Here is a 24,599-nt window from a genome sequence, read left to right on the forward strand (position 1 = left end):
ATTTAGTATAGTATTATTATGTTAACATCACCAGGACAACCTTTACAACACATATATCACACTTACAGCACTAAAGCTTCTCCTGGCAAAAAAACGGCAATTGTTACTGATCGCATGTGTTTCACATAAAAAGCAAATGCGATCAGTTTGAGCTGCGCCCCCAGACATTTGCATTGCATTTCTAAACACAATGTAAACGGCCCATGTGACCGCACACTAAACATTCAGATAATACTTTTTTTCGTTTCTTGAAAGTATCGTATTGGTATCGAGTATCGCAATACTTTTCTGGATATCACATTCACACACAAAATTCTCCTATCGGTGCAACCCTACATGTCCTGGACCTGCCTAGGAAGGTCATGTGATCATCACTAAGTGGGTTGGTTGCAGTGCATCCAGTATGACCAGTGTTGTGGCGGGACCCATCTCCGTGAAGTAATGTTTAGTGATGGCAGTTACACATCATTACTATGGTAATACTTTGCGAATCATAAAAACAAACTCCATTTTGTGATCACTAACACTTTTGTTGTATTCATTTATGTATAGCATTATGGGTTTAATGTTCCAGATTTTATTCTGCACAGACTTTGTCTCCTGCTTCTGTTTTTGCACAGTCCTAACATGACATATTTTCCCAGTTGCAGCAGCTGTGAAAGTAACAGCTGTGAAAATAAAAACCCCCAATGGCCTTTTTAATCTTTGCAGAACAGACAATGAAAAACCGATAATGGGAAAAAAATAATAAAAATTATAGAAAAAATAATAGAAATTATAGAAAAAACCTTACCAACCTCCAAAGAAAAGTGTACCTTCCAATCGATTATAGCCAGTTTCCTTAAAATATGCATTTTCTTTATATACAAAATTCACAGTACATAATGAAGTCATTAAATTAAATGTTAATTGTTATCCATGTTCTCCTTTCTTCTAAAAACAACTTTTAAAATTATGTTAATGAGCCAGAAGGGCTCTGGGGGCGTTTCCACAGGCGGTTACACTGTTCAGGATAAATTCCCCCTTTCCACTGGGTGAGATTACAGCAGGCAGAGTAAGGGGGAAGCACTAAGGGAGCAGGGGGGATTGTGAGACAGTGTAACAGCTTGTGAAGGCATTGTAGTATGCAGTCAGGCAACCTCCACTTGTGTAGTCAGTTTGCTCTACTCACTCCGTGCATCTAGTGTCCCAGCCCTGCCTCCTCCATCATTCTCCGGCTATCTGGAGATCAAGGAGACAGGGCTGGAATGCTAAATTCACGGATTGGCCAGAGCAAACTGACTGCAGGAGGCGGGGTTACCTGACTGCATCCTACATATCCTAAAAAGACCTCCAGGGGACGTGCCTCTTACAGAAGAAGGTAACGCTTGTGGGGGCTAGTGTGCTGACAGGTTCCCTTTAAATTTCAAATTATCCCATTGATTAAATTTTAAGATGGGAATGGGGTATTCGGGCAACTAGACAGAATGTTTAGTTTCCAGGAAAATAATATTAAGGAGGTGGGAGGATATCAGCTGTCTTGCTATCTATTTGCCTCTGGGGAAAAATGTGTTTTTTTGATAGTGGCTAAATATTATAATCCTGTTGCCTTTGGTAAAAGAGAAATAGTTAGGGTCTATACACAATGCGGGCAGGGTGGAGCCTGCTGCATCAAATAAGGACATTTTTCTGATAAATCATTACAAAATTATTGTGTAGAGACTGTATTATTTTACTGTTAACATAAAACGGTCACTAAATACAAATTCTGGAATGATTTACAGACTGCACCATATATTTCTCCCTAGCAGAAGTGTAAGAGGATACTTAATAATAGAGCTGGAGAAAATTTAGGTAATTAAGAAACTGGTTGTATTTTGGATGTTTTTATGTTGCTAAGAGGTTAAGATGAAAAGAATAAAGACTTTAATAATAATATAAAAAATGATATAAGCAAATGTATTTTGTCCAGTAATAACTCCCTAAGGTTCAGTATCAGTATCTTCAGATAAACAGATTTAGCCTTTCTCTAAGGGCTCATTCACACTGCTCCACATCACATTTCCTGCAAGCTCTATCTTTCGGCGGATGTGCGGCCGTGTGCCGCTATTTCCTATGGAGGGAGGAGGGGTCACCTCCTCCTCACCTCCAGCACACGGCGGTATGCTCGCACGGCGGGCATACCGCTTGTGAATGTACCCTTAATAATTACAATTGAATACAAAATGTTCTCTTTTCTTCCAGTAAAGATTTGTAATAATAATGTATTTGTTTACCAAGTTAAACAGATTAGCAAAAAAGAAGTAAATTTTTTTCCTATTAAAATACACTCATAGATGATGCAGGAAATTAAAAAGTGACATTTTTTGCATCAACTGATTTGTATTCCAAGCTAAATAATATGATTTGTATAAAAAAAAAATCAACTATTGACCTTTTCATAGTACAGAATGGTTTAGCATTACTCTGATGCTACACCTAAAGAGAGAATTTTTATGTAAGGATATTTTTTGCAAATGCGAATGAAAATCCAATTATTTAGAATTTGTATTATTTGTTATAACCCTCCCCCCCCCCCCCAAACAATCAGTGGTGAATGCTGCATTCAATGGCATACCACTTAAATGGAATAGCATTGTAGCATTTCGCATTCTGTGGTCAATAATGGCTTAACCCCTTCCCGCCGCGGCCCTTTTTCGATTTTGCGTTTTCATTTTTCACTCCCCACATTCAAAAATCTGTAAGTTTTTTATTTTTCCATGTACAGAGCTATGTGATGGCTTATTTTCTGCGTAACAAATTACACTTCAAAATGGTGGTATTTAATATTTCATACCGTGTACCGGGAAGCGGGAAAATAATTCCAAATGCAGTGAAATTGGTAAAAAAACGCATTTGTGCCGTATTCTTGTGGGCTTGGATTTTACGGATTTCACTGTGCACCCCAAATGACATGTCTACTTTATTCTTTGGGTCGGTACGATTACGGGGATACCAAATTTGTATAGGTTTTATAATGTTTTCATACATTTAAAAAAATTAAAACCTCCTGTACAAATTTTTTTGGGGGGATTTTGCCATCTTCTGGGGCCAAGAACTTTTTCATACTTTGGTGTATGGAGCTGTGGGTGGTGTCGTTTTTTGCGGATTTTGATGACGTTTACAATGTTATCATTTTTAGGACTGTACGACCTTTTGATCACTTTTTATAGAATTTAAAAAAAAATTTTAAATGGCAAAAAAGTGGCATTTTCGACTTTTGGCGCGATTTTCCGTTACGGGGTTAAACGCAGTGAAAAACCGTTATCATATTTTGATAGATCGGGCATTTTCGGATGCGGCAATATTTAACATGTTTATGATTTTTACTGTTTATTTATATTTATATCAGTTCTAGGAAGAGGGGGGTGATTTGAATTTTTATGTTTGTTTTCTTATAATTTTTCTTTAAAACTTTTATTTTTTTATTTTTACCATTTTTGAGAATCCCTAGGGTACTTTAACCCTAGGTTGTTTGATCGATCCTACCATATACTGCTATACTTTAGTATGACAGTACATGGGGATTTTCCTCCTCATTCATTGCAATGTGACGAAAGTACAATGTGCTGAAAGCACATCGTAATGAAGGATTTAAAACGAAACGGCCTCGGATCTTCGGCAGACCCGAGGCTGTCATGACGAGGGATCGCCACTCCCGATGACGTCACAGGGAGTGACGATATTTGGTAAGATCGTGGCACCCATGCTCCTCCATCTTTTTTAAGCCGCTGGCGGCGATCAGCGGGAAAACACCCGTGATCTGTGCTAGCATGTTACCGGTTACAATATAGTCTTTGCAATATGCAGCATATATATGGTCTTTGCAATATGCAGCAAAGTCTTACCGGCTATGGGGAGGGCTTAGCCTGTGGGCCCCCTCCATGCACCCCCTCCCGGCATGTGATTTAATACTACATCACATGTCGGTAAGGAGTTAAAGAGGCTTTTCAGAGATACTGAAAAACCTCAGAAGTGCCAAGGCAGGTTTATAGGACATCTACCATCAGTTTACCTCCCCATCCTCATGTGCCCCAAACTACATTTCTTATATCTTTGAATTGCCGTAGCTTATAGATATACTCTCCTCACACTGTCCTGCCCTCGTGGGTTCCAAACTTAATTTCTTATATCTTTGCATGGTCCTATTTCTGTAAAAAAAATTTAATAAGATATGCAAATTAGTTTGTGGTGCTCTGCAGAGCACCATCAGGCTCCACTGTAATATAATTTATGCTCAACCCAGGGTTGTGCCAGCCACGTTCTAAGAGCTGATGAGATTTGAGAAGAGAGCCCATGACATCACCAGCTCTTAGAACGCAGCTGGCAATATATTACAGTGGAGCCTGATGGTGCTCTGCAGAGCACCACAGGCTAACTTGCATGTCTTATAAACTTATTTTTTACAGAAATATGACCATGCAAAGATATAAGAAATGAAGTTTGGAACCCACGAGGGCAGGACAGTGTGAGGAGAGTATATCTATAAGACAGACAGATAACGTCTTTAGCTAGAGGAGGGGGAGGGAGGCACAGTAGAGCTGACAGTTTAAGTTGTGGCTGAGATGTTGCAGAGATGAGAATGTAATTGTGTGTTATGTGCATCTCATGGATCTCTTCTCTGATCTTTCTCATCCCTCTTTCTATGTGTTAGATACTAGTGAATGTTCAGAAGCTAAATGAAAGTTTATATAAAGCACATTGTCAGCACCCAAAACTCTTAAAGCGTCTGCATTCCGACCACACCCTGGAATTTTACAATGACCACCATTTAGTGATGGGAGCTAAAACAGCAATATAACTGAGTAAAATTGGAAAGTAAGGGGTTAAAATGATCTTTATTGTGGAAACATAGCTAGGGGATTGAAATTTGAGAATGTTCTTTCATGGGCAAACCCCTTTAAGTTTCCTCAAATTTAGTTTGTGTATGCATCTTCACACTGAGAAAAGAAACTGAAATAAAGAATAATAAATGTGGAGTTTGCTTTTTTAATATAAAATCGTGTGCCCAAGGTCATAATCGTATTTCAACAAGGTGCAGTAATAATTGTGTTGGCTTGAAGTTTTCGCCTTACCTCATCCCCTAATCACTTCGACTTGGAAACAAAGCTTTATGTTATGTTCTGCAGTTCATTTGTGGTACACAAAAAGTTGTACTTAACTGTTAAAGGTATGTCAACCATAGAATTTAATCTGGGACAATTTTCCTAGTAATTTTCAAAGAATTGATTGCAATTGTTAGTATACTCGGTAACTACTCCTTAACAGGTAAGAGAACTGTTAAGAGTAGTTTCATCTATACAGTCTTACAATTAACCTTTGTGGCAGTAACATTCTCAAACACCAGGGTAGCAAAAACTAAGACATTGACAGGGAAAACCAGGGGCCACTTATTATGAGGTTGGTGGGCCAGATTACGTGCCACCTTATGTTTGGCAGTGTGGTATACAGAGGACTTAAATTGTGTTGCTTTTGAGTTATAAAAAATCTTCCAGCATTCTAGAATTAGGGGTAAGTTATTTTATTCTTCATTACCAAACATTACCTCTTGCTTTACCTTGTTTACCATGTTTCCCTTGAAAATAAATATTAATTTTTGCTCCTGAAAGGCACTAGGTCTTATTTTCATGGGGATGTCTTATTTTTCCATAAACAAGAATTCACATTTATTGTTGATCAAACATTCAATTTCTCTAACATCCTTATAACATCCTCCAAACTCTGAAATTTCTTTTGACTCCATTTCCATTGGAATCATTGGCCCCAATTTCTCATATTTAGCAATAGCACTTTCCTTTAATAGCCCCTTCTTGTCTGGGTACTACTTGTATGGCATTTGCAGCGCAACAGTCATTGATTTTATCATACGAATCCACAACCCATGTGACAACCTCTTGAAGTATCTAAAAGATCTATTAATACTTATATGTGGTGTGGGAGGAGGACTGCCATTAGGTCTTATTTTGAGGGGAGACCTTATATTTCTAAGCTTGCTGTAGTGTTTTAGTTTCTAGGCTATTCGTAATGTTACTGTTTGTTGCTTCACTTGCTTAGTGCTCTTGCTTTTACTGAACTGATGCACAGGAGCTGAGTCGGAGTGAGCTCCAATTGCCATGTGTTAACCCTTAAATGCCGTGGTCAGCAGGGTCGGACTGGGTTCCTGGGGCCCACCAGTGAAAATGATTCTGGGGGCCCACCTACTGCTTTTCAGAAATATTGTGGGAATCAGGGATCTGGGGGGGGGAGGCTTTGTGGTTCAATCACCTAGCCAGGACCTTTCTCATATGCATGAATGCTATACTAACAGTATGGATAAAGAGATGCCGAGAAATGTTTCACTACCTCAATGGTTAGTCAGTGGCTATAGTAGTAATCAGACACAGGCGGGTTCCTTACAGGCGAAATGTCTTCTTCTTTGGTCCAGAACTGCATGAAGACTTCTCCCTGTTGTCACAATCTTCAGGATCGAGCAGCACATCTCCACACTGTGCAACTAAAAAGACCACAGTCACATGCAGAATAACAATGTCCAAAACTGTGCTCCTTTATTGCTCTATTTTAATTATTTATGTTGTACATAATGCTTTCCTTATTTATTAATATTCAATGTCCTCAAATCAGTTACTCATTACATAGCCCCTCTAATCAATTATTTCATCTAAAATGTCCCTGTTTTTATACACAGTGTCCTATTATAATCTGCAGACACTCCTGGTGCCCCTCCAGACGCCCTTGTCTCCCTTTGACATATTTCAGTCTCCTCTGTCTTTCCCCTACAGATCTCCCTGTCCTCTTCCAGACCTCTCTGTCCTCCTCTTCCAGACCCCTCTGTCCTCCTCTTCCAGACCCCTCTGTCCTCCTCTTCCAGACCCCTCTGTCCTCCTCTTCCAGACCCCTCTGTCCTCCTTCTTCCAGACCCCTCTGTCCTCCTTCTTCCAGACCCCTCTGTCCTCCTTCTTCCAGACCCCTCTGCGTTCTTCTTCCAGACCCCTCTGCCGTTCTTCTTCCAGACCCCTCTGCCGTTCTTCTTCCAGACCCCTCTGCCGTTCTTCTTCCAGACCCCTCTGCCGCTCTTCTTCCAGACCCCTCTGCCGCTCTTCTTCCAGACCCCTCTGCCGTTCTTCTTCCAGACCCCTCTGCCGTTCTTCTTCCAGACCCCTCTGCCGTTCTTCTTCCAGACCCCTCTGCCGTTCTTCTTCCAGACCCCTCTGCCGTTCTTCTTCCAGACCCCTCTGCCGTTCTTCTTCCAGACCCCTCTGCCGTTCTTCTTCCAGACCCCTCTGCCGTTCTTCTTCCAGACCCCTCTGCCGTTCTTCTTCCAGACCCCTCTGCCGTTCTTCTTCCAGACCCCTCTGCCGTTCTTCTTCCAGACCCCTCTGCCGTTCTTCTTCCAGACCCCTCTGCCGTTCTTCTTCCAGACCCCTCTGCCGTTCTTCTTCCAGACCCCTCTGCCGTTCTTCTTCCAGACCCCTCTGCCGTTCTTCTTCCAGACCCCTCTGCCGTTCTTCTTCCAGACCCCTCTGCCGTTCTTCTTCCAGACCCCTCTGCCGTTCTTCTTCCAGACCCCTCTGCCCTCCTTTAGACACCATTTGTATTCTTCCTTCTCTGAACATCTCTGTTCTCCTTCAGGTCCCCTGTCCTCCCCCAGACTCCTTTGCCCTCCTTCAGGCTTCCTGTCCTCCCCCAGAATCCTTTGTCCTCCTTCAGGCCTTCTGTCCTCCCACAGACTCCTTTATCCTCCTTCAGGCCCCCTGTCCTCCCCCACAATCCTTTGTCCTCCTTCAGGCCTTTTGTCCTCCCACAGACTCCTTTGTCCCCCATTAGACCCCCTGTCCTCGCCCAGACTCCTTTCTCCACTTTCAGGCTCCCTGTCCTCCCCCAGACTCCTTTGCTCTCCTTAAAGCCCCTACCCTGCCCCAGACTCCTTTATCCTCCTTCAGCCCCCCTGTCCTCCTTTAGGCCCCCTTTCCTTCTTCAGATTCCCTGTCCTCCTTCAAGCTCTCTTTCTTCCTTCAGGCCCCCTGTCCTCCCCCAGACTCCTTTCACCTCCATTAGGCCCCCTGTCTTCCCCCAGACTCCTTTCTCCTCCTTCAGCCATCCTGTCCATCTTCAGCCTCTCTGTCTTCCTTCAGGCACCCTGTCCTCCCCCAGACTCCTTTATGCTCCTTCAGATCCCTCTTTTCTTCTCTTTCTGGCCCTCTCTCATCCTTCTCCAGAGTCCTCTGTCCTCCTTCAACGGGGCCCGCAGTCATCCTCCTCCTGGCTCCTTCCTCTGTACTTAACTCCTGCCGGCACTCCTCTTCTGTTTGGCCGCCTGCAGCGAAGCTATCGTTGAGAAAGGATGCGCGGCCGCATGTCATCATCACGCGGCCGCACATCCTGGGTCAAAGTGCGTTGTGCGCCGGGGAAGTCTCCCCTGGCACCTCACACCGTAATTTTCAATGGCATTGGCATCAGTAAGATGCCGATGCCATTACTCACTTTCATTTCAGTTAGGTGGCGGCCGCATTGTGTACTGTCACTAAAACTGGCAGGGGCCTACTATGGCAACAGAGGCCCCTGCCATAGCGGCCGGTGTTGGGGCCCACCGGGGGATACACCGCCCCCCCGGCAGGCCAGTCTGACCCTGGTGGTTAGCACGACCGCTGCGTTTAAATGGCTGCAGGGAGATATTGCATAATTGTGGTCGGTGTGAGCTCCAATCACAGAGATTGGGAGAAATTGCATAACAAATTTTAAGATGGGTTTTCTCTTCTTATCTTTAGTAAACATGTACATTTTTGAGCTAAATGAACGTTTTACCAACAAAATTGGACCGTTCTTATTTTCACCTCCATTTTGATTTAATTACTATGAAGATCTCAAGGGCCCCCAAAAAGCTGTTTTTGATAGTTTGAGGGTTGCAGATTTGAAAATGGGTTGATATAAAGGGGTTTCTAATATACATTTCCAATTTCATTACAAGCTGTAATGATTCCCAATAAAGTCAATTTTTAAATCTCCTTGAAAATATGGAATCTATCTTCAATTTGTAAGCCCCATGACAAATTATACAGGCCTTTCAAAATTTATGAAAAGGTAAAGCAGGCAAGTTATTCAGCAACTAATTTAGGTAGAAATACTATGTGTGTGAAAACGAGATCATTTTTGGTCCACTGCTGCAGCTCGCAGCTGTGAAAGAATGTGCAGATTCAGTGGCTGGTACCGAATAATTGTGCTTTGGCTACATGACCTTTTGTGGCTGCAAGCTTCAGCAGTGAAGGAACTTGCTGGCGACCAGCTCAAGTTCTTCCACATTTAAAGATCCCCATTAAAAACAAGCTTCACCAATGCTTTCTTTTTTTTTACAATAACACATTCCATTGCTCATGGCTTGAGTTTACTTTTGAAAAACACATTTGTCTGTAATAAACCATTTATTCCACTAGATGTCCCTGTCTTGCAATTCTTGATACTTAAAGGGAACCCGTCACCACTATTTTCACAAATACAGGTAGTGACAGGTTCCTATAGAGCTCTAGTAACTATGTGACACCCTGCTTGTAGCTAAAAATTATGCCCCTGAGATTCCCATATATTCAACTTTATAGTTTTATCTGGTAAATAAGCATGGCTACATGGAGTCCAGGTGGGCATGGCCTCCTCAGGCTGAATCCAGCAGCTTCTCCCCATCCTATCTCTGTATACTGCTATAATGTCATGTGACCAGGGTGACATCATCGCAGGTCCTATAGCTTTTGTAGCATTAGGAACTGTACACTAAGCATATATGTCATGAAATCACAGCATATTTTATCACATGAAATCACAGCAGCCTGCATGGAGAGGAGTAGAAGTCCATGGAGGCTGCTGTGATGGTTTTATGTGGTCAGATATGTACATGGGGTATAGTTTTCATATTAAGTAGCTCAAAGACCTTTGATGATGTCACCCTGGTCACATGACATTAGGCCACGCCCCCGTGGACTCACTCCAAAGCTCCATAGATACCAGGCAAGATTATAACTCTGATTTTATGGGGATCTGAGGGGAACAATTTTTAGCTAAAAGCAGGGTGTCAGATAGTTACTAGAGCTCTATAGGAACCTGCCACTACCTGTATTTGTGAAAATAGTGGTGACGGGTTCCCTTTAAGAGGGAATATGTTGCCTAGTCTCTTGCACTACTTTGTGAGACCATTTTGTCTCTATTGGCTGAGGCCAAAAAAAGTCCGATATAAGGCCGATATACGTCCTCCATAGATGGCAATGGGCGCATGGTGCCATACGGGAGCGGTGCGGTGCGGCACCGTACCGCTCCGTACTCGGGAAAAAGATAGGACCTGTCCTATCTTTACCCGTAATACGGCGCCGTGCGCCATAACTTCCTGTGGAGAGGGGCGGGGGTGAGCTGCGCTCACCTCCTCTTCCTCTCCCCGTGCACTGCTGTTGCCTGCTACGGTACGGGCGGGCAACGGCAGTGTGAATGTAGCTTAACATGGTGATAAATCCTGCCTTAAGTGTAGCAATTACAAACCTTATAACCACAAGGGAAACCATGCCTCAAAAAGCTCTGCGTAAAACTTACTATAAGTTTCGTCTTTTATCTATAATTTGGCCCAGATAGTATGACGTTCTGAACCCTTGAAGGGTACGCAAGACCAATTAATTGTTTTTAAAGACGCTAACTAAACACAAAGCTTCTGGGAGGTGCAGGAAGTGAGAGAGAGTTGTTCACACAATCTCTCGCATGGCACAACACTTGCCCACAACCCTGGACGGCTGAAAGTCTTTACAGTAGGCCACCACCAGCTCTCATTTGATATAAGCCCGGTCCATGATGGTGAGAAGTTAACCCCATAGCATGTATATAACCGAGACACAGAAGTGGGAATTTGTGGATTCAGATAAAAGAACAACAAATGTAAAATTTTATATTTGCCTTAAAGCCACACTAGACAAAACCGTACACACAGTAGACATATATACAGTTTACAGAGTGCAGATTACAAGTGAAGTACTACAAGTACAAAAAATTCTGTTACTTTGTGCTAAAGTAATGGGGAAAAGGGATAATCCACGCTTGAAGATCCTTTCCTGCTCTTGATGTGATGGTAAATAATTCCTCATTGCAAAAGACATTGGATATAAGGGGTGACCTGATTATATAAGGCAGTGGTGGCTAACCTATGGCACTGGTGCAAGAGCCCTTTCTGTGGGCACTCAGGCCATCACCAGAGAGGACTCCAGGTATCTTCCTGTAGTCCCGGACAGCCCAGGACTTGCTGTGCACAGAGCTATTTTAAATTGACAACACTACCTGGGACTACTGGAGGGAGTGGGAAGGTGTGGACAGATCTGGATTATCATTGTAGCTCCTGCCCTGACAATTCCTGTTTATGGGACCCTGGAGGGAAGCTACAATGATTAACCAAATTTCTTCTATTTTCTGCTTTATTGGTGTCCTCAGTGTGCAGGTATCAATGAAAGCTGTGACAGAGAAGGGAGTATAAATCAATAATTAAATTTCTGTGTTGGCACTTTGCGATAAATAAGTGGGTCTTGGTTGTAGTTTGGGCACTCAGTCTCTAAAAGGTTCGCCATCACTGATATAAGGTATAGAGTTACCCATTCACACCCATAGGAAGGCTGTAGAAAACCTCCTACTTTGGATGAGTTTTGGCTTTTCATTGAGAGGTCATGGGATCAGGGTTCTGGTCTCATCAGATCCGTCTGTATCGGTGGATTATGTTAAGACCAGACATGACCAACTTGCTATGCTCCCATTGAAAGTTCTGTATATTTTATTTCCCAAGGCAATTAAGCTAAGACCTAGGGACGCGTTTGCCTCACTGCCCTGATTCCAAATGTGTATTTAGCCTTTGGCTGGGATGGAGCATAAATTGACTAGCTAGATTCCGGTGCTTGCCATACCACTCTGCTGGGTCTGTGGTTCTCAGACCAACAACAGCATTGTGTATCTGCCCTAAGGCCCTGCTAACTGGCCACAAACAACGGATCATAGGGCAGAGAATAGGTACATTCAAGTATCCATTGCACATCGGTTACGTGTGGTTTGTTTTGTCTCCATTTTGCATCTATTTTTGTCTGCAAAAAAACCTGAAAGTTTAACTTTGGTTAGATAATAGAACGACTGCTTTCCTATTCTCCTTGACTAACCTGTCATCAGATTGTAGATTTGTACCGTGTTAGCCATGGAGAGCAGAAGAAGAGTGAAGTGAAGCCTTTTTGAGGCTAACTGAGTATATTTGATGGTGAGCTTTCGAGAATACTAGTTCTCTTCGTCAGACATGATGTTATGCATGAAACAGAAATTTCACAGCATTTTATACACACTAAACAGTGATCATCAAAGGATATTAAAAAAAGCCTCTTAAATAGAGATGAGCGAGCACTAAAATGCTCGGGTGCTCGTTACTCGAGCCGAACATTTCCAGATGCTCGAGTGCTCGTTTCGAGTAACGAGCCCCATTGAAATCAATGGGAGACCCGAGCATTTTTCAGTAAAATTACAAACTGAACGAGCACAGTGAAATAACACCGTGCAGAACAGATTGCAGATGTTCGGGAACATCTGCGATTTGTTCCGGAGACACGCGCGCAGAACGGTGTTCTCCGCAATAGTATTTGAAGAACAATATGTGTGAAGAACAACTTGCAGATGTTTGGCAACATCTGCAAGTTGTTCTTCACACATATTGTTCTTCAACATCTGCAAGTTGTTCTTCACACATATTGTTCTTCAAATACTATTGCGGAGAACACCGTTCTGCACGCGTGTCTCCGGGACATCTGCGATCTGCTCCGGAGACACGCGTGCAGAACGGTGTTCTCCGCAATAGTATTTGAAGAACAATATGTGTAGAGAACAACTTGCAGATGTTGCTAAACATCTGCAATGTGTTCTTCACAAATATTGTTCTTCAAATACTATTGCGGAGAACACCGTTCTGCACGCGTGTCTCCGGAACAGATCGCAGATGTTCCCGAACATCTGCAATCTATTCTGCACTGTGTTCTTTCACTGTTTTCTTCAATTAAACGATTAAATTAAATGTTTTAATTGTATTTTTTTACTGTTCTTCACTTCTTTTTTTTTATTAAATGCTCGTTATCGAGCAGGGCAAATACTCGTCCGAGCAACGAGCCGGTCCGAGTATGCTAATACTCGACCGAGCATCAAGCTCGGACGAGTATACTCGCTCATCACTACTCTTAAACAACAGATTGCTAAATACAGGGACATCTTATTTACAACAGGATGGCAATAAAAACATTAAAAACCTATGAGGCGAGACACATGAGCCCCGGCTCTTATCTGCTTGTGGCATTCTTTCCTTTCCCTCTGTGTCTTAAAATGTCCCATTAAAATAGTAATCTGCAAATCTTCCATAGTGTGGTCCTCTCTGGAGAAATGTACAGCAACGGGGAGATCTTTCCTTTCATTTTTAATATCAGATCTTTGTGAGTTCATATGTTGATGGAGTCTCTGACCTGTTTCCCCAACATAAAGGCCTGTGGTTGGACACTGCTGACACATAATAAGGTAGACCCCATTAGAGGACCTGCAGGAAAAGGTTCCCTTGATCTGATGTACTTGCTGTGTTTGAGATACAGGTACCTGGTCACCTGTGCAAATGTGCTAACATGTTTTACAACTTCTTAGCAGGCAGGGTGAGGTGCCATTTTCTGATGGAGGTCTCAGGGCACTCTGGACAACCAGTTGTTTGAGGTTTGGTGGTTGCCGGAAGGACAGGAGAGGACGGACTGGAAATATTTCTTTTAGTCTTGTGTCTTTATGCAGAATCAGTTGGAGTTCCTTGGCAATGTGACATAGAAACTCCAGTTGTGGGCTGTAAGTGACTACTAGGGGTACTTTGGCCTCCTGTTGGGTCTCCTTATATGTGAGTAAATCCTCTCTGTTGATGGCTGCTGCTTTGCCTATTTGGTTATCAGTCACTTTTGGTCTGTTGCCCAACTGGAGAAATTCAGACCTGAGCTCCAGTAGGTGTTTTTCCAGATCTTTCTTGTCTGAACATATACGGTTGTAGCGTATGGCTTGGCTGTATATGATAGACTGTCTGGTATGTTTGGGGTGGAAGCTGAGAAATAACAGCTTCCACCCCAACAGGAGGCCAGAGTACCCCTAGTAGTCACTTACAGCCCACAACTGGAGTTTCTACGTCACATTGCCAAGGAACTCCCACCGATTCTGCATAAAGACACAAGACTAAAAGAAATATATCCAGTCCCTCCTCTCCTGTCCTTCCGGCAACCACCAAACCTGAAACAACTGGTTGTCCGGAGTGCCCTGAGACCTCCATCAGAAAATGGCACCTCACCCTGCCTGCAAAGCAGGTGTAAAACGTGCCAGCACATTTGCACAGGTGACCAGGTACCTGTACCTCAAACACAGCAGGTACATCAGATCAAGGGAACCTTTTCTTGCAGGTCCTCTAATGTGGTTTACCTTATTATGTGTCAGCAGTGTCCAACCACAGGTTGGGGAAACAGGTCAGAGACTCCATCAATGTATGAACTCGCACAGATCTGATATTAAAAATGAAAGGAAAGATCTGCCAGTGGCTGCACATTTCTCCAGAGAGGACCACACTATGGAAGATTTGCAGATTAGTATTTTAATGGGACATTTTAAGACACAGAGGGAAAGGAAAGAATGGGAGTATAAATGAATGCAGAGATTCAACACCTTGCAAAGTAGTCTTAATATTCATGCCAGCTTCATGACCTCCTATCTCTGACCTGGAGGCCACAAGCAGATAAGAGCCAGGGCTCATGTGTCTCGCCTCATAGGTTTTTAATGTTTTTATTGCCATCCTGTTGTAAATAAGATGTCCCTGTATTTAGCTATCTGTTGTTTAAGAGGTTTTTTTTAATATCCTTTGATGAGCACTGCTTAGTGTGTATAAAATGCTGTGAATTTTCTGTTTCGTGCATAACATCATGTCTGACGAAGAGAACTAGTATTCTCGAAAGCTCAGCATCAAATATACTCAGTAAGCCTCAAAAAGGTATCACCTAATTTCTTCACTTTTCTTAACCAGTCATCAGTCATTTTTTGCGACACATAGACCTTTTCTGTTGCCTTCCGTGATCCGTAACTGTGAAAAAAATTGAACATACTTCAAAATTGTTTTTCACAGACAACGAATCAGGGGAAAACAACTAAAATATGAAGACAATGGCTCAGTAAGGCCTCCTCGAAAATCACTGAACAATGGATGTGAAAAACAACGCCAGTGTGAAAGAGCTCTAAAACTGCAGGGAATATTCTCCTAAATTCCTTGGAGAAAAAACAAGGAAATGGATGGAATCAAATGAATTAAAGGAAACCTACCATCAGAAATCTGCCTATTAAGGGAGATCTGATGGTAGGTTACTATTAACCAACTAAGCCCTAATCTTTCTTTAGCTAACCATATAATGATTTCTGAACTAAGATAAACTTTAGCTAATATGTGAATTTTCAGGATAGGCGTGGAGTAGTTTTCCCACACCTCAGTAGCCTGTGCGATCCTTCCCTACCTGGGTGTCCTTGGCTTGCTCCCGCTTCTGCTCCCACTCTTCAGTGCTCCATTGGATCTCTGCCCATGCGCAGTAGCTCTGGCATCAGTGCCGAAGGGATATAACACCAATATAGTATAGAATACGTAAAGAAGTACTGGGTCACTAACTTCCACCCCAAAACAGACAAACAACAAAAATAGCATAAAAAATTATAATAGAATAATAATAAATATTCAAACCCCGTGGTCAAAATCAATAACTTTTTTTAATCAATGTTCAAGTTAAAACAGACAAACGCTAGCAGCAGCAACAGAAAAAAGTTGCACATAACCCGGATGTAAACTAGTAGTGTGTGTCCCAGTATATAATAAAGTGCCATACAATATAAAGACCAAGTAGGTCCTGGAATAACATAAATACAATGCAAACAGGGCAACAAGACCCTTAAAACCCCTAAATCCTCTCGGACATGCAAGGATGTCAATACAATTGGTAGGAGAAGGCATAAATAGAGGGAACATAAAATGGAGTACATATATATACCACAAAGGCTGTGAGCACCCGCCCCGACACGTGTTTCGCCAAACGCGGCTTCAGTGCCGAAGGGTGTGCAGCTATATGCATACAGAAAGTGGAAGGGCTCAACTTTTATAAATAAGTCAAATAAAGATGTTGTTTTTAAAGGAAAGATCTCACCACCTTCGTAGTAGAAAAAGAGGGATTTCCAACTCTCCAAGTGACCATTTGCACAAGAAACCTGACCTGGATACATATACAGTGACCCACTTTCTTGAGCTTCTTCTTTGGGACTAGGAGAAATAATGTGCAGGCAATGCACAGATCACCACAGAAAGATGGTAATCAGTTTTTTTTAATTCTAGGTACTCCCAAACAAGCTCTTTAGCTCTTTACACTCCATGATGGGGGGAGTCATTGTCATACAGACGTGGGCCGCCAGCAATCATCTTGGAGCAGCAATCTGTTACCATTTCAGCCTTGGGTCATACACGGACCCGTGACTCGTTTTAGCCCATCTATTACCATGTGTGATTTGCCTAAATGTACGAAATGCCACTTGTTCGCCATTTTGCAACATATAATTAATTAAAAAGTGAAAAAAAGGCTGTACAGTCCTAAAAATCGTAGCAATGAAAAAGTCAGCTAATCTTGCAAACAATGACACCTTACACAGCTCCATACACCGAAGTATGATAAAGTTTTTAGCATTTGAAGATGGCAAAAATATTTTCTGTAGGCAAGGTTTTTCAAAATGTATTAAAACACTATAAAATCTGTATAAATTAAGTATCCTTGTGATCGTACCGAACCAAATAATAAAGTAGAGGTGTTATTTGGTGTTTTGAGCGCACTGTAAAAGTAAAAACTGAGGCCACAAAAAAATGGTGCAAGTGCGTTTTTTAGCTGCTTTCACCGCATTTGGATTTTTTCCCGCTTTCCAGCACATGGCATGGAATAATAAATACTACGAGGTGCAATTTATTATGCAACCCTTATACGACTCAATACACAGAAAAACGAAGAAATTGTAGGCTGCATCTAGATTATTCCAGAGCATAGTGCTGGAATCACATTTAGTAGTTTAAATGGTACAGCCACAGAAAGTTTATCATATTTCAAATAATATACTAAAAACACCAATAATTCTTCAGTCATGACCAAAAGTTTTGAGTGATACAAATTTATAATTTTATAATGGCAATTTGCATATACTCCAGAATGTTATAAAAAGTGATCAGCTTAACAGCAATTAGTTGCAAAGTCAATATTTGCCTAGAAAATGAACTTTTCCCCCTAAAACACATTTCAACTTCATTGCAGGACTGCCTTAAAAGGAGCAGCTAACATCGTTTCAGTGATTTCTCCAGTAACACAGGTGTGGGTGTTGATGAGGACATGGCTGGAGATCAATCTGTCATGATTAAGTAAGAATCACACCACTGGACACTGTAAAAGGAGGCTGGTGCTGGTTCTGTTAACCATGGTTATCTCTAAAGAAACACCTGCAGTCATCATTGCACTGCACAAAACTGGGCTAACAGTGAAGAGTATCGCAGCTAGAAACATTGCACTTCAGTCAACAATCTATCGCTCTATCAAGGAATTCAAGGAGAGAGCTTCCATTGTTGCCAAAAAGGCTCCATGGCGCCCAAGAAGGACCAGCAAGCGCCAGGACCGTCTCTTAAAAGTGTTTCAACTTCGAGATCGGGCTACCAGCAATGCAGAGCTTGCTCAGGAATGGCACCAGGCAGGTGTGAGTGCATCTGCATGCACTGTGAGGCAGAGACTCTTGGAGCAAGGCCTGATGTCAAGGAGGCCAGCAAAGAAGCCACTTCCCTCCAGAAAAAACATCAGGGACAGACTGATATTCTGCAAAAGGTACAGGGAGTGGACTGCTGAGGACTGGGGTAAAGTCATTTTCTCTGATGAATCCCCTTTCCGATTGTTTGGAACATCTGGAAAACAGCTTGTTCGGAGAAGACAAGGTGAGCGATACCACCAGTCTTGTCTCATGCCAACTGTAAAGCCTCCTGCAACCATTCATGTGTGGGGTTGCTTCTCAGCCAAGGGAATCGGCTCTCGCACAGTGTTGCCTAAAAACACATCCATGAATAAAGAATGGTACCAGAATGTCCTCCAAGAGCAACTTCTCCCAACCGTCCAAGAGCATGTTGTTTATCAACAATGCCTTTTCCAGCATGATGGAGCACCTTGCCATAAAGCAAAGGTGATAACTAAATGGCTCAGGGAACAAAACAGAGATTTTGGGTCCATGGCCTAGAAACTCCCCAGATCTTAATCCCATTGAGAACTTGTGGTCAATCATCAATAGACGGGTGGACAAACAAAAACCAACAAATTGTGACAAGCACTGATTGTGCAAGAATGGACTGCTATCAGTCAGGATTTGGTCCAGAAGTTGATAGAGAGCTGCCAGGGAGAATTGCAGAGGTCCTGAAGAAGAAGGGTCAACACTGCAAATATTGACTTGCTGCATTAACTCATTCTAACTGTCAATAAAAGCTTTTGTTACTCATAATATAATTGCACTTGTCTTTCTGTATGTGATAAAAACTATATCTAGAAACTTGTTTTTATAAAATTGTTGACATTTTTAGTGTAATCGATGATTTGATGTCTGGCGTGCTCTGCACAAAGGAGTTGACATCTACCACTTTCTGAACATTTACTACTTTTAAGAAAATGTAGCAGTTTTTTGTGTTAATTTTTGCCAAATTTGGATTCCCTCCCCCCCAGTACACTGCACAGAACATTAAATGATGCTACTAAGAAGGACATTTTGTTGTGCAGAAAACATGTGTAAAAATCAAAACCTATACCTACCTCCGATTCGGCATGAAGCCAACCATGAACATTGCCTCTAGTTGGGGTCAGAGCTGCAGACGATTTTGGACCCTGTTCACACGACTCACCTGGTCTGGATCCCACGTGTAGAACATGGCCAGGTAAGGAAGGGTGAGGGAGTAAACCTCTCCCTCCTCTCTCCATTGAAATCCAAGCGGCCCCGCTTGGTCTTGGTACAGTGTGACACTGTGTGCTCACTGCACCCTGAATGGGTGCCACAGACTTCTTTTGTAGCATAATTACGGTCATGTTAATGAGGCCTTAGGCTGGCGGCACACATGGCTTTTTGAACCTGTTTTTGGACCGCTTTTAAGCAGTCTGTTAAAAAATGCATGTGTTTTTGAAAACACATCAGTTTTTGACCACTTCTACCAACTATCTTAATTAAATGGGTCAAAAACAAATGCGTTTTTCAAAAAACGCATGTGTTTTTCAAAAATGTATGTGTTTTTTTATGGACTGCTTAAAAACTGCCCAAAATTAAGTTCAAAATGCCATGTGTGCCGCCGGCCTTAGGCTACATTCACACGATGTATGCCCGCCGTACCGTAGTACGGCGGGCATACATCGGCGCTGCGGAGAGGAGCAGGGGATGAGCGCTGCTCACCCCCGCCCCTCTCCATAGGGAGATACAGCGCACGGCGCCGTAATACGGGAAAAGATAGGACATGTCCTATCTTTTCCCGTGCTACGGAGCGGTACGGTGCCGCACGTGTGCTGCACCGTACCGCTCCCGTACAGGGCCGTGAGCCCATAGGAGTGTATGGGGGACGTATATCGGCCGTATATACGTCGGCCGTATATACGTCCCCCATACGTTTGTGTGAATGTAACCTTAGGCTGTAGTGGGTGCACACTGTTGTTGTGATGTTACCCATGAGCCTCTATATACCAACAGAAAGGGTAACGGTAAGGGTAGGTGACTGGCTGAGGAAGGTAATAGTTTGTTCTTAATTTAAAATCTTTCTGGGGCAAGCAAAAAAAAGTTTTGATCCTGGACAACCCTTTCAGTTTTTTTTTAAACTATGAGATATACAACACAATCATACTTTCCACTGAGCTATCGATGTCTGCTGATTTATATGACAGTTTTAGTGAAATCTATTGCTTGTTACATTTATTATAGCAGTTTTTTAAATTAATCCCTAATGTGGAATAAAATAACAACCAAAAAGGATTCTGTCTCTGTCTCTGTTTTCACTTAAGTAACACTGTGTGAGTGGTATCTGGACAGTGTCCGGTGAATACATTTACATTGACTAAACAAAAGGAATTTTAGAAGGGTAGGTTTTTTTTCAATTGGAACAAATACAGTGAGTTAAGTTGCTATATTGGGGGTACCTGGGACACCTGTTATCATTCTTCATACATAAGCAGATGCACCTGCCTTGTTATTTTATAAAAAAAGTCCAGTTTGGGAAAGTTACCAAGTCTTAGATCAGTTCAAATATAATGAACTTGTATGTCTGGCATCACATGAAGTTGTAGAATGTTTTGTTAAGAGGGTTAGTGTCAGCACTAAGCTTCTTTATCAGCCATGAAAGTCATCTTTGGAATTGGGTAATTAATGATGTTATGTGGAAATGCAGAGCATTTGCCTCAGATGTTACTGAGCTCAAAAACTTCTGCCTTAAAAAATGTGACATTTTAGATGGAATCTGTGTAATTAAAGAAGAGGCAACTAAAATGTTTAAGGGTAAGGACAAACATTCAAAATTTTTGTTGCTTTTTTTTTTTAAACCAAACCAGAAGGTAACTCCAACATATATAAGAAATGGGGCTTTGAGAGAGAAAAACTAGATATAACCTGTACATCTCTCTCAGGGTCATTATTTAATGGGTGACAGCCAATTTTAGCTCTATGTCCCTCTGATAATATATGGCAAGATGCATGGGATTTTTGTTTTGTTTTTAACTTGGAAGAATATTGTAGAGCATCTGATTGCATTATTTTTTATTAAACTTAGGCGTGGGTCTATTTCTTACTTGTTGAAAAAAATCTGGAAAAGTTGCGTATAACTGAACTGCACCAAACTCCTTGCTTTGGTTATCAGAACAAAGTGTGCTTTTTGCCATGGGTTCAGCACACTACGTAATGGGGCAAGCAGCTGCCAAACCGTTGCTGACTCTAAATCTAAATGTCTGTACAGTTAAAGGGGTTGTCCACTTTCAGCAAATAATTGGTATTGTTTGTGTAAGGAAAAATTATACAATTCTCCAATATACTTTCTATATCAACTCCTCACGGTTTATAGATCTCTGCTTGCTGTGCGTCTATAGAAATCTTCTAAGTTTACTTCCAGTGGATATAATCTGTCCATGGTGATGTGATGGAAGTGCAGGTGCATGAGCCGTTAATATCACACAGCTCCTATTACTATATGTGATTCCAAGGGCTCTTGCACCTGCATGTCCATCACATGACCATGGACATAGTCTATCCAGTGAAAGTAAAGAGAGAAGCTCTATAGAAGGACAGCAAGCAGAGATCTAGAAAACCATGATGAATTGATACAGAAAGTATATTGAAAAATTGTATAACTTTTCATTACACAAATAATATCAATTATTTGCTGGAAGTGGCTAACCCCTTTAAGTCGGGTATAAACTAAAAAAGTCAATGAGAGAATGATGTACTATGGTAGAAATGACTTTTTATGAAGTTGCATGTTCAGTTGTGTCATTCCTCTTTGTAATACACTTTAAGCCAGCGGTTCTCAACCTGTGGGTCACGACCCCGGCAGGGGTCGAACGACCAAAACACAGGGGTCGCGACTCTATCACATTTTTGCCGCGATTCGCGGCAAAAAACGGAATAAACATGTGTGCAATTAGAACTCACTGCTTGAGGACCTGTCGGCTTCTGTATACAGGGGAAACTTGAGGACCTGTGTGGATGTCATCATCACATGACCCTCTGGCTTCTCCTCTATACAGACTCCCGCGGAACAGGCTGCTCTGCTCAGTGAGTAGAAACTGCAACTTGAAGCAGCAGGAGGGCACCAAAACTGGGGGCAGGAAGGGGGGCACTAGACCTGGGGGCAGGAAGGGGGGCACTAGACCTGGGGGCAGGAAGGGGGGCACTAGACCTGGGGGCAGGAAGGGGGGGCACTAGACCTGGGGGCAGGAAGGGGGGGCACTAGACCTGGGGGCAGGAAGGGCGGGAACTAGACCTGGGGGCAGGAAGGGGGGGCACTAGACCTGGGGGCACGAAGGGCGGGAACTAGACCTGGGGGCAGGAAGAGGGGCACTAGACCTAGGGGCAGGAAGGGGGGCACTGTAACTGGGGGCAGCAGGGGGGCAGTAGACCTGGGGGCAGCAGGGGGGGAAACTAGAACTGGGGGCAGGAGGGAGAACTAGAACTAGGGGGCAGTATTATAGTAGTTATATACTTGTACATAGGGGACAGTATTATAGTAGTGATATTCTTGTACATAGGGGGCAGTAGTATAGTAGTTATATTCTTGTACATAGGGGGGAAGTATTATAGTAGTTATATTCTTGTACATAGGGGGGAAGTATTATAGTAGTTATATTCTTGTACATAGGGAGCAGTATAATAGTAGTTCCAATCCTGTACATAGGGGGCAGTATTATAGTAGTTATATTCTTGTACAGAGGGACAGTATTATAGTAGTTATATTCTTGTACATAGGGGGCAGTATTATAGTAGTTATATTCTTGTACATAGGGGGCAGTATTATAGTAGTTATATTCTTGTACATAGGGGGCAGTATTATAGTAGTTATATTCTTGTACATAGGGGGCAGTATTATAGTAGTTATACTCCTGTACATAGGGGGCAGTATTATAGTAGTTATATTCTTGTACATAGGGGGCAGTATTATAGTAGTTATATTCTTGTACATGGTTTGGGGTCACCGCAACATGAGGAACTGTAATGCGGGGTCACAGCATTAGAAAGGTTGAGAACCACTGCTTTAAGCAGATGTTTCCAGATCAAAATGATTACAGGAAAGCCTTTCCCCCTCATCTTTCTCAGTCATCTCAGGGGACCAACACCCATCTGAAAATGCATTTGTTCTTCCTGTACCTGATTAACATCCAGAGAGTCAAACTCTTCTTTGTGGTTTCATATCAGATGACTGCTTTTAGACTTTATTATTTTGGGTCTGTGGAAAATAACAGATTGTACCATTTTATGCTGCTAATTTGTGCATTATTAAAGAAACAAAGCCATCGTTGTGATAGAAACATTAAAGTCATTTGAGGTTTAGCCCTTAAAAAAATCCCCTTGGCTCTTGATTTGGCACTTTATTTTTTGTGTTAGACAGCTGTTCAGGAGTTGAGTCAGTGAGTGCACCCTAGCAGAACGCTGGTAATCTCTCTCCACAAAGGAAGAACTCGCATTAAAAATTGGAGCCAGTTCTCATTGTTCTTTTGCATTATCTCCCAATGCCAGTTTCATTTTATTGCCAGTGTATGGGGGCTTTATTCTGTGTACTGGAAGCTAGCTACTTTCTATTGCCAATAATCAGTTGCACTGGAAATGGTGTCATTTATTTTCTATTCACATCCATGACATTGCATGTAAATCGAAGAAGTACCCACAGCAGGAGAATACACCAAGCACATAGGCACTTTAATATAACAATTTGTTTTTGTACTCCCTTTTAGTAACCTAATACAACAAATAGGTTTCAGTGATGTGTTTCATGATTATTTTGTTATGATTACAGGCGGTCCCCTACTTAAGAACACTCGACTTACATACGACCCCTAGTTACAAACGGACCTCTGGATATTGGTAATTTATTGTACTTTTGTCCTACGCTACAATAAACAGCAATAGCAGCTATCAAATGTGTCTGTAATGAAGCTTTAGTATTAATATTGATTCCTATGACAACCCAACATTTTTAAAATCCAATTGTCACAGAGACCAAGGTTATTTGTATGCTTTTTTTAATTTGCTTAATTTTTGGCACATTTGTAGAGGAATCTGGCCTGACTGCACAACCGGACAGGGCTTCAAGTATCATAGCAATGTATGATGTTAGGCATCATACACAGCAAAAATTTCGGATAATAGCGCTGAACTGTAATAATGATACAGCTCAGCGCTTTGGTGTCGAGGGGGAACATACACCATACATAACTATAATGCTTGAACTGACTCTTATTGATATGTAGCTATCAATGTTGTGGATGATAAAGATTGTATTGTGCTATGCATTTCTTCTGATTTAATTGCTTTCACAGGGCACTAAAGTACCACACTTGGCCACATTTGTTCGATATACTTTCTGCCTCTTGTTTTTTTTACTCCACTGTTGATTTTAAAGGGCTATTCCCACTAAGACAAGTTTCTTAAATGTACTCAGGATAGCAAAATAACTTATTCTCTAATTCAAATTACAGCATTTTACATATATAAGTGCAACCTCTCTCCATCAGTCCTGGTGTACACAATTTTGGTTGCCCCTAGACCCGACCCAGGATCTTCTGAGTTTAGGGACGGCAGACATCTTGTTTTTCTGTCTTTTGGATCAAAGCACAAGGAAAGTCCTTTTTGGAGCCGCAAGAAATGGTGCTGCGTGCACTTCTCGTAAGTTTTTAAAAGGCGATGTATTTATTGTTTGCAACGCGTTTTGATCCTGTACTAGGATCTTCTTCAGGCATTAAAAACATATACATAATCTTACATTT

At 42.1% G+C, this 24,599-nt stretch overlaps 1 protein-coding gene across 2 annotated transcripts in view; it reads left to right on the forward strand.

Moving 5' to 3' along the window:
• BANP (BTG3 associated nuclear protein) overlaps window positions 1-24,599 on the forward strand; it is a 345,686-nt gene that overhangs the window by 29,586 nt on the left and 291,501 nt on the right. The window contains exon 2 of one of the 2 annotated variants that reach the window (XM_072117099.1): window positions 23,630-23,697. The exons of the other annotated variant lie outside the window; for it this stretch is intronic. The gene's annotated coding sequence lies outside the window, so the exon portion shown is untranslated. The remainder of the gene's footprint in view (window positions 1-23,629; window positions 23,698-24,599) is intronic. 2 annotated transcript variants of the gene reach the window in all.

The sequence above is a fragment of the Engystomops pustulosus genome, chromosome 7 (genome assembly GCF_040894005.1).
Source record: "Engystomops pustulosus chromosome 7, aEngPut4.maternal, whole genome shotgun sequence".
In the NCBI taxonomy this organism is placed as follows: Eukaryota; Metazoa; Chordata; class Amphibia; order Anura; family Leptodactylidae; genus Engystomops; species Engystomops pustulosus.